This window comes from Crocuta crocuta, unplaced genomic scaffold (genome assembly GCF_008692635.1).
Source record: "Crocuta crocuta isolate KB4526 unplaced genomic scaffold, BGI_CrCroc_1.0 scaffold29, whole genome shotgun sequence".
In the NCBI taxonomy this organism is placed as follows: domain Eukaryota; kingdom Metazoa; phylum Chordata; class Mammalia; order Carnivora; family Hyaenidae; genus Crocuta; species Crocuta crocuta.
The window spans coordinates 4,913,447-4,925,111 of record NW_027533280.1 but is presented as its reverse complement, the minus strand read 5'-3'; positions in this window follow the sequence as shown (position 1 = coordinate 4,925,111).

Genomic DNA, 11,665 nt, shown 5'->3' with positions numbered 1-11,665 from the left:
TCTAAGGTATAAAATTGGGTTATCTACCCTGCTCGGGTTATAGAATGTGTCGTGTGGTTGCTTGCTTAAAATTCTTTCAGAAAGAATACCTAGCACCAGGTAAATAGAGAACAAAGTCAGTTCGTTTTAGGACATGAAATCTTAGGAGAGGCTCATAATTTGAAACTAGCATGTGCTGATAAAACTTGAGGCCTTGCCTTATAATTCCCAGGCCTTGCATTTCTCTTTTCTTACTTAACCTTCATGTGCATCTGAAGTCCCATCTGCCTTTATCATCCAGTGGTTATACTCCGTCCGAGTTTGGCTCCCCTTCTAGCTTTGACTTAAATGTTGAGCCACAGTGTCTCTTACAGAACAGGGCAGTCCCTGCTTCATGGTGAATCTTGAACGCAATGATAGGATACACTCAGAATAATGCTTGACTCATAATAGTATTCCTCACTCTCTATTGCTTTATAATTAATCCCAGTTGTGTCATGGTTGAGTTATGTCTGGGCTCTAAGTAGCAACCTATATCTAATGACCTGATACTAAGCTCAAGCACTTGAGCACTGACTGTACATAAAACCCCTATAGGTATTTTAAGCAAATACAGAAGAAGCAAGCAGGATACATGAAGTTGCAGTTATTAGTGTAATATTTTAAATCCTAGTTTGCTTCTGTGTGATTTTTTTTTTTCTAACTATCCCTGCTCTCAAGATGACGGCACCATTATAACACCGTTCAGAAAGGTAATAGCTATCTTTATGTAGCTAAATAGTCTATATAATATAATTGAAACCCATCTTTTGAAATCACTGGTTGGTGCCTACTTGTCTAGGCTTGCCCGCGTCTAGCTGCGGGGAACAGCACAGAGGCTGATGTGGCGTGCTTTTCAAGTAACAGACACATAAATGGAACACGGGATGTGGGAACTGGAGAGAAATGATGGAGTCCTGAGCCATGGAGAAGACCCAGCATTCAGACTGAGGAAAGGGAAGAAATCACATAAGTTTCCCACTGTGGGACCATGGTGGGAGGTTTTGAAAGGAAACTCCTGGGAAGTACAGATAAAAGAATAGGTGGCAAAACTAAGGCAGGGTGGGCTGGAGCTCTTTAGAAAAAGGTTCAAAGGTTTCAAGGTCTCTATGCCCATTTCTCCCACCTCATAGAAAAAAGGCCCAAAGCTCATTCAGCCTTGCAAACCAGTTAGCTGGAATCTGCAAGGATCATGATTTGCTTTTTTGAGTTCTGCAAGTCAGATGTACACATCAGCCCAGACGAGAAGAATCGGAAACCCCAGACTTTGGTTTCCTAGCCTGTAAGATAGAGAACTAGAATACTGATGGGATTGTGAAGATAGGAAACCTACAAATGGTGCCTACAACTTGGCTTACGTATAAGAAGCACGCACTAAGCAGCTATAAGACCCCAAAGAGTATTTCTAAGATTTACATCAATGGCAGCAGAAAGGAACTTAATTAGGAAAACTCAACCCAGGCATAGGCAAAAAAGTCAATTTTCATTCATCTTTACTGGATTACGTATGTGAGCTTCAGATGAAGAATGAAAATGAAAACCTGCTATCCATGCCTTCAACCTCATCCCAAGACCAGTGGAATGAAGACTTAGAATTCCTGTCATCCCTGAATTAGCATGTGATTGACGACTGCGTGGTCACAGAGATGATAGCTGTTGATTTGATCAGCCAATCCCTGCGGTAGCTTGAACTGACCTGGCATTCGGATTTATTGCATTTATCTGAATAATTTCACATACAGGTAAGCTCTTCAGTTGTGCAGATTACGTCTGTTTTTGGTCAGTTATTCGAAGTCTAAATAAGTGTTATAAGATGAGCACTTAAGTTAATTTTGAACACTTTTGCGATCGAAAAGTTAAAACTAAGAAAGCAATAAGTAGGAAAATAAATGTTATCTAGTTAAGTTCAGGAGGAACTCTATATTCTTTAAACCAACAAAAGGTTTTAAGAAGTTTTAAATATGAGGCATGCAAACTATTGGAAGTTAGCATGGCAAAAATCTTAAGTGCTTTTGAAAATACTCAGAATGCATCTTATAATGCACAAAGCTTGAGATCGAGGGTTGTGTACAATTAAATCGACATCAGCCAGAATGTTTAAAGTCTAGGAACTGAGGAAAACCCAAATCATTATCTTACTGTTAGGACACAACATTCAATTGGGTAGTAGGGCCAGCAAAAGGCCACTTGCTCTTCCACCAACCCGATGCTAAGAAGGTTTCATTCCTGCCCAATGTCAAACTTTGGAAAATTCTGACAGTTTGAATAATTTTTTTTTTTTTTTTTTTTTTTTATAGCTAGAGGGCACATTCATTTTTGTGTCCCAAGCAGCCAGTGTCTTTAAGAGTGATTTAATAGTGTATTTGGCTGTGACCAAATACAGAATTTTAACAATCGTTCAGGCAAGATGTGGATTTGGTACAACTGTAGCAGAAATCCTAGAGAGCCATTTTAAGATGTATTCCCTTTCTCTTCTAGCCACCCAGTTAGCGCAGTATCAAATACCGCATCCACCCAAGAGGACCAGCCTACACACCAGTTGTTCAGGGCTGGTGCACAAGAGAACAGTAACCAATCGTTATGTTCTTGGACAGACAGACTGCTTGACCTTTCCAGAAAAAGCCTGGCAAGTTAGGTAGGTGTGGCAGGAGAGCGGGTGGGATAAAGAGGTTTTGGCTGTGGTTGGCAGAAGTTCGTTTGCCATCTGCTGGAGATTTGCTCCATTCACCAACTCGTGAGCTTTTAGAGGAGTCCGATTCTTTACCTGTTAGTTACCAGAATGAAGGCCTGTCTTTCCAGTTTTGATAACCTGCCCACAAACATGCGTCTTCCTTCGCATGTTGAGTGTTGAGTGCTAACCCTCATGATAAAGGGGTAGCCGGAGATGGCTCGAATAATCACCTATTTGGGAATCCGTGCAGTCTAAGTGATAAAGCTGCGTGGATCGGGACGTTTTGCCCACCAGCTTGGCTTAGATTAGTTTCAAGTCTGCCTCCTGTTCCTATCGCTCTCCTAGGGCCATTGGGTATTTCTCAAGGCAGTGGGATAAGGACGAGAGGGGGGAGAGAGCCAGCTATCTCAAGATTTGCTGCAGTGCACATTGCTTATTGGGTGTACATTTCGGTCCCCTCTGCTTTTACGTTTATACAGAGTTGAGAAAGGTGATTTGCATCGTTTTCCCAACTCCAAAAAGCTAGCATTCCTCTAAGACAATGCTGTTCAAACTCTCTTGACAGGTGGAACCCTTCAAACAAAATCCTATCAAACGCATACGTAAAGTGAATAAAATCAGAATGGCTCTGTAAAAGTAGAGGCTGGGGGCTCCTTGTCCCCCACCAGCTTCAGTCCCCAAAGATTGAAACCACTGCTTTAAGAGAACTGCTTACAGGCCTGGGTTTGTAGACCAGCAGCGGTAAGGCATCAGTACAAACTCAGACTCTTTAGAACTTTCTCAGCTTTGTGATCTCTTGTCTAGTATCTAAGGAATTTAATCCAGGTACTCTCCTGATAGAAAGTCAAACAGGTAGTCACTTTGGGGTTATTTAGCTTGCTTGCTTTTCTGAGCGTTGCATCACAGGACACAGATCAGAAAAGCATTCTGCAGATCTGAACACAGCGTCCTTTTAGGAGGCCAGGGTGTTTCACTGAGTGGCTCCACTACCATTGTCTTTGTTTCTGGATGTGTGTGTGTAATTTAAGTCAATGTATCTCACTGTGTGTATATATATTACCATTTTATGTGTTACATACTTTATATGCTGTATATTTTTTAGTGCATTTTTTGTGAAGTATCTGAATAGAAATATATATATGTATATATATACATCTACATCCATATATATTGTACGCATAATACATATATGTGTATATTTATACATATATAAATTATGTTTATATATATTTGTTACATACACACACACATATATATGTAAAACACCCATGTACCCACCACCTGGGTTAAGAAATAGAATGTTATATCTTAGGAGCCCCCTGGGTGTACCTCCCCAATTACATATACTCCTACCAGAGTTAAGCACTGTCTTGAATTTGAGATTAATCATTTCCTTGCTTTTTATTGTGTGTGTCCCTAAACAATATATTGTTAAATTTTGCCAATTAAAAAAATTGTTTTAATGTTTTTTTATTTATTTCTGAGAGAGAGAGAGAGCCAAGTGAGCAGGGGAGGGTCAGAGAGAGAGGCAGACCCAGAATCTGAAGCAGGCTCCAGGCTCCAGGCTCTGGGCTAGCTGTCAGCACAGAGCCCGACGCGGGGCTCGAACCCACGAACCATGAGATCATGACCTGAGCCAAAGTCAGATGCTTAACTTACTGAGCCACCCAGGCGCCCCTAAATTTTGCCAATTTTTGAGCTTTATATGCTGTATGTATTCTTTCGTGAATGGCTTCTTTCAACATTTAAGTAAATCTCTACACCCAATGTGGGGCTCGAACTCACGGACCCAAGATCAAGAGTCACATGCTCTTCCAACTGAGCCAGCCAGACACCTCTCAATATTTTATTTAGAGATTTATCCATGTTGACATGCTCAGTTCTCATAAGGTTTTTTGGGGTCTGGGCGGGGTTCCCTTCCTTTTTTTTAGTTCTCCTTTTGTTCTATTTGTTTGAAGTTACATTTTTTTTAATGACTGCTCTTTTAGTAGTTAATCTAGTAATTCTAATATGCATTATTAGTGTTGGAAGTTACTCTCTTTGCTCTTCTCATTCTCTCTTCTTTGGAACTGAAGATAAGACAGGGGTTAGACGCCATTCTTCCATTTCCCAGTAACTTCTCTCTCTTTTCCATCTCTGTCCCTGTGATCTGCATTCTCTGTCTTCAGCTCTAGCTTCTAGTTTACTAATTTTCTCCTCACTCAGGCCTAATCTAATCCAGCCACTGCGTTTTTAAATTTTAATTATTTTTATTTCAAGTTCTGTTTTTGTTTTGTTTTCAAAAACCTGCTCGTTCTTTGTTCTTCTTTTTCCCCTGCTAATCTTTTTAAACTTTTGTGCCATTTCTCTAAGTATAATAACCATGGTTGTTTTATATTCTATCTGAAGTCCCTGGGAATCCGTTTCTATCATTAGTTACTCCTCCTGGGTTTTCATTATTGTCTCTGTGTTTTGTGATTTTTTTTTTTTTTTTTTTTGGNNNNTTTGAGCGGGAGTTGCCCATTTTCCTTGCATCTTTACCCGTGGAGAGTCCTTGTGGCCTGGACTGAAGTTGAGTTCTGTCAGTCAAGATTGAGTTTGCCTCTGCCAGTAGAGTGGGACAGTGATCATGTAGAAATTTTAAATTCCTCACTTGACACTTTTCAGATCATGCAGGTGTCGGGAAATTAGGCCTCAAACCTAGGGGTCCTCGTGAATTCTCGGAAGAGAGCTTTTCATTTCCCTCTACCCAGTGCCAGGGTCTAAACAGGCAGGTTTCTTTGCTGTCCCCTTATGTGTAGCAGTGATATTTCTTTATCTTTATGCCTCATACCCGACTATATTCACTGTAATTAGGTTGAACCATGTGAGGATACCTACAGAATTCAGCAATGTCATAAAAAATGGCAGCTTTCTAGTAGCCCCCCACCCTCCGCCCTTTAGTAGGTTCTGGACTTTATCCCCCTCCCCAGCAGCCCTAGAGAGTCCCAAGAACTGCAGCAGAAGCCTTGAAGACAGAAGCCATTTTGATGCTCACCTGCCTTCCCCAAGCCCAAGGTTCTCATTTCCACTCTGTTTAGGATCAATCGTCTGTTAATCCCTTTAATGCCAGCCCTGTAGTTTATTTTTTTAAAACCTAATTTTTATATTTAACCTTTTAGGTGTTTTAGTCAGGAGGGTCACTCAGGGTCTTTCTCCATACTTTGGCCTCACCAAGTCTCTCAGCTCATTTCTATGTCAGTAGTTGGTCTAAATAAGTTGAACTCTTGGCATTGTTTTCCCTGTTTCATGAATTCAGACACACCGCCACTTAAACCCAGAGGCTTTAAGGCCTTGGGTGCCTGTCCGGTTTCTCTTTAATAGTTTCATCCTTTGGTCCTAGATCCCAGTTCAAATGGGAATTGTTTTTTACTTCATATTTAAATTGTTGGAAGTTACCACCTGCAGATCCTTTTAAGATCAGAGTTTGATGTAGAAAATAGTTTACTGGATAGGTATGTTGCTACTGTTACTTTAAAGCCTCCTGGTGATTTGCTGTGCGGTTTTCCTCCCGTAAGAATTTTCTACCACTTGGCTTCCACACCGGAAGTGAAGCTGCTGTCATGGAGAGATTAATTATCAGGACTGACAGAGGCCAGACAACGGATGTGGGTCTGTGAGCTCCCTGATACTGTATGCATTGTATTACCTGTGAGTGCATATGTGAATCTTTCTAAGGAAAGGATTTACAGTTTCATCAAGTTTGCTTAATTAGAGGGCGTAAGTTGGTGGTTTAAAATGAGTGAGTGGGCTTGGGTACTACCTCAAATTTCATTTGACTTGAAGGTGGCCATTCTCATAATTACTACTTTAATTCTAGAGCACTTCTAAAATACAAAGATAAATTCTTAGGCCTAGGATTGTTAATTCTCTCTCCCCTCCCCCTCTTTGGTCTCTTGTTTTAAAATGGTATTTATGCACTCTTATTAGTAATTATCTCACTCATGGTTTCTTTGCCAAGTAACAGAGATCCCATTGGTAATAACTAGTATTTATGTTATAGTCCACGTTCGCATTCATTTTGATGAATAAGTAGTAGAAGCATACACCTTCCACCTAAACGGAACTTTGTGAGTTGTAAATAGTTCCTCAACAATATAGATGGGTAAGATTCAGTTTAGGCTTTCTGTTCCTCTAGGAATCATTTGTTAAGGGGGTTCCTGGATGGCTGGCTCAGTCGGTTAAGTGTCTGACTTCAGCTCAGGGTCATGATCTCATGGTTTAGACTTTGAGCCCGGCATCAGGCTCTGTGCTGACAGCTCAGAGCCTGAAGCCTGCTTCCGATTCTGTGTCTCCTGCTCTCTCTGCCCCTCCCCAACTCGTTTTCTCTCTCTCCTTTCTCTCAAAAATAAACAAACATTAAAAAAAAATTTTTTAAGGAATCATTTGGTAGGAAGAAGTAGGAACACAAACTCAGTATTATAAGGTTTTCTACAAAGTAAGCTGCTCCAGCGACTTCCTACATAAACAGAGAGAGGTACCCGTTTTTATAAGGAGTTTGAATACATGTGGCCTTGGGCTGGTTGTACTAGCTTCCTAGTCTAGGAACTCCCCACGGGCAGCAGCATTCACTCCTCCCAAGGGCTGTGCTGGGCAGTGGTTGGAGCACGGGCTCTGCAGCCCAGAGCCTGGCAGGGGATTGGGGGGGGGATGGGGGGGAGGTCCTCACTGCCACTTCTGGTTGTGTGGCCTTCCTTAGGTGAGTCATTTAATCTCTCATTGCCTCAGTGCTTCCCTTGGATAAAACAGGGATGATAACATCATTTACATCAGTGAATGCTGTGAGATTAAAATTAAAAGCTAATACATGTAAAGAACCAAGACCCAGACCATAACAGCTGTGCAATAAATATGATGCATTATTATTTTCTGACTATTTCCTGCCATCAAATCCAGGAAGCATTAAATGAATGCTGTGAAACAGTTAAAGTGAAAACAAAAAAACAAAAACCTTCATTTCCCGCCCCTCCCACCACCCACCACCCGTCACCATCATGTACTTGGTAACCAAACATAGAATTAGTTTGTGAAAAGCGCTGTTACAGAATTCCATTCTACAAAGATCTACAGGCTTTCTGCAAGTAACACCAAGCTAACCAGAAAACTGTAATTTTATACAGTTTCAACAAATCAGTTATATATTAATCTTTTTAGCATTTTTAATCTTTTAAATTAATTTACTTTTGAGGCATAATATATGTAAATCATTTTCCAAAACTACAGGCACCAGAAGTATTTTTTTTTTCGTTTTTGTACTTTAGTTTTTAATATTAATTGATGGTATCAGAATAAAATTGTATATTATACATATAACAAAAATATATAGTGAATATATTATGTGGAAAGAAATGTATTTTGTGTACTTTATTCTTCTTTAATTTGTGTTATAAATTAATGACTGTCACATAATAGGAGGCTAGAGACATGACAGACAAATTGTGGGTTCCAGCCCAATGTCGGGCTCTGTGCTGACAGCTAGCTCAGAGTCTGGAGCCTGCTTCATATTCTGTATCTTCCTCTCTCTCTGACCCTCCCCTGCTCACGCTGTCTCTCTGTCTCTCTCAGAAATAAATAAAACATTAAAAAAAAGAAGAAGAGACAGAGTAGTGATGAACTAGAAAATTCAGGGAACATTGGCTAAAAAAATGAGTTTATACCTCCTACATGAAAGTCACAGTGAATTTGCTTACTCCTGTTCATATCAGCCTTGAGCCTTTGTGACCATATTATTTAAATAGTGATTAAGCAAATATTAGATATATTTTCATCAACTAATACACATCAAAGGGATTATAGCTAAAATACTATACATTGGTTTGTTGCTTTACTTTTGTGTTTATTTTCAAATTCTTAGAATGCACATTAAGAACACATTGTGTTTCATTTCCTATAATTGGATATTGTCTCTTTTATATTTAATATTTATGGTTCAGTGGTTCATTGTATTGCCTTACACAAAAATACTTAAAATAGCTCTATGCCTACAATAGTTTTCTATTGCTGCCATAATAAGTTACTGCAAATTTAGAAATTGAAAACAATTTTCATTTTTATCTCAAAGTTTCTGTGGGTCAAGGATCTTAGCACAGTGAGTCTCAGCTAGTTTCTCAGCTCTGATTCTCACAAAACTAAAATCAAGGTGTTGGCTAAGCCACCTTCTTTTCACCATCTGGAGAAGAATTTGCTTTCAAGCTCATTCAGGTTGTTGGCAGAAATCAGTTCCTTGAAGTTGAAAGACTGAGATCCCTGTTTCCTTTCTGGATGTCAGCAATGGGCTGTCTTCAGCCCCCCTCTCTTTGCTTGGGGCCATCCCTGTCACAGAATCAGTCATGGAATCTTCTTGACTTCTCTGATTGCTATATCTCAGGCACCAGAAGTATTAAAGTCAGTCTTCCCTTCATCTGGTTTTGGTGCACTGTCCAGGGGTGTGCCACGCATATGCCAGCATGTATGAGCCTGTGTCTCCATCTTTTTTATTTTTAACACAGACAATACTGAAACATTGTTTTCGTTACTTAACTGTATACTGTAGACACCCCATATTAGCATATTACAGAATTAACTCATTCTTTCATCTCAACCGTTGATCCTAATGTTTCAAGAAGGTTATTAGAAGAACATTCTTCCTTTTTTGGAAATAGGAAATTGTGAAGTCGGGAGTAACAATAAAAAAAATGTGGGGGATGGGGAGCCTTATCATGATCCGATACAGGGACCTATTTTATGCCAGCAGAACTGACCGTATTTACCTAGAAGCATTTGTTCTTGTAACAAGCCACGTTCCCAACCCTGGTTCCTCAAGTCCAGGTTGAGGAGTGTCTGCTGATTGTTGCCAAAAGAGGGAAATGAGCTCAGTGGACCCCATGCAGCCCTGTGATTGTGCCAGGAGGAGGCAGGGGCCACACCCCTGAAACCAAGCCAGGGCTGGACCTTGAGGGACCTGGGGCCGGGGGGGAGGGAGGGGAGTGCAGGGGTTTCCCACTATGCAGTAGCTAACGGTCGTGCATGTGACTGAAAAGTTTTCGAGTATAGACGCTGTCAAGTCTTCTAAGCCACCATTTTCCTCCCCAGAGACAAGGAGTCCCTAATTCTGCACATTTATAAGGATAAATTGCTCCTTTTTTCCTTACACACTAACTTTTTGCACACTTCTACATCTTGCTTTACGTGAGTCTACTAATAATAGGTGTTGGGGATCCTCCTATAGCATGTGTACATGTTGCTGCCTTCTGCTTTTTAATAACTGCACAGTGTCCCTTTGCATGGCTTTTCTCTTCTTTGCTTAACCAGCTGCCTGTGGATGCGCTGGTAGGTGGTTTGCTACTATAAATGACGCTAGAAGAAATACCGTTGACGGTACTGAGGTGTGCACGTGTTCACTTCAGGTGCTACGTGTTGAATGCATTCCATGAAGTCAAATTGTGAATCAAAAGGAAGGTCGATTTTTTTAAATTTTTTTTAACTCTTCACTCTGGAAAGACGTCAGATATGTACAAAAGTAGACAGAAGAGCCCTGAAGCCCCCTGCAGCTGCCACCTCAGCCGTAACAGTCGCCAGCTCACATCTGAGCTTCTATCATCTCCTTCCCTCCCCAGCCCAGTCGTTGTGAACACGCCCTCCTCATCACTGCATCCATAGACACTTCAGTTTGTGCTTCTGAAAGACAGTTTTTAAAACTGTAACACCATTATCCTCCCTAATACCTAGTCAGCATTCAAATTCTGAGATCCACGAGTTTATAATTATACGAAAATCCCAGGGATCGCACAATGTTCGTGCTTTGATTCTGTCCTGCTGCTTTCATTTGTCACCTAGAATATGTCTACGCCCAGGGCGCCTGGGTGGCTCAGTTGGTTTTGATTTCAGCTCAGGTCATGATCTCACAGTTTCTCGGTTCAAATCCATGTTGGGCTCTGTGCCGACAGTGGAGCCTGCTTGGGATTCTGTCTCCCTCTCTCTGCCTCTACCCTGTTCACTCTTTCTCTCTCAAAAATAAACATTAAAAAAAAAAAAAAAAGAATATGTCTCGGGCAAGAAGGCGAGAAACTTCCCTTCACCTGTGACTTGATTACCTGAATTACAGTATGTGCAGGAAAGTCAGGATAAATACTTGGCTCTTCCCTTTCACCAACTTTGAAAACAAATGTGTCCCCCAGCATCGTCTCACAGGTGACCGGTGTGTGAGGATGTTCTTTTGTTTTGCTCTGGTTCCATATCGTGATGAACCCTTGGAATTCAGAATATTTTAAATGTTTCGATCTGTTGTAATTAATAATTTTGCTCATGTTCACAGTCACTATCCTTAGCCAGTCAGAGCCTCTTCACATCTCCTGTGTCCTTTTTTTACCCCGCGTCCTTTTGACGTGACCCTCCTAGTCGGAATCTTTGCCTTCCGCTCTGATAAGAGGTTCTAGGTGCATCTTGAGCTTGTCTCCATCTCTCCAGAGAGCCATGATTCCCTTCAGAGGGAAATGGCATTTAGTCTGGGTAATAAGGTCGATGTTCATTGCCACTGAGCTGTTAGTTTCTAGGGCCTTTCATAAGCCAGAATATACATATTTTTAAAGAGAAAATACGTCATTAGTTTTTGCTAATATTTCCAGTCAAGATTTAGGATCACACAATTTTTACTTTGATTTTTCACTGTTATATCTCCTGAATAGTGAAGATCTTTGTTCCCAACAATAGTAACATAATAATTTGCTTCATCCTATGGTCCCTCTAATGGTTTCAGAATAATACTGTATGAATATTACTAACATTAAGACTACTAATTTTTTTCCTACAGTTCTTCTTGTCCTTAGTGTCATTTCTAGTCCTTCTGGGTGCATCAAGTGCTGTTTTAAAGTCACCTGAGATGATTCTTTTAAAGTTATATTTATTTAATTTTGCTTTTGTACTGAAGGATAAAACATTTACATGGTCCCAAAGTCAAGTACACAGAGCAAGGTATATCCA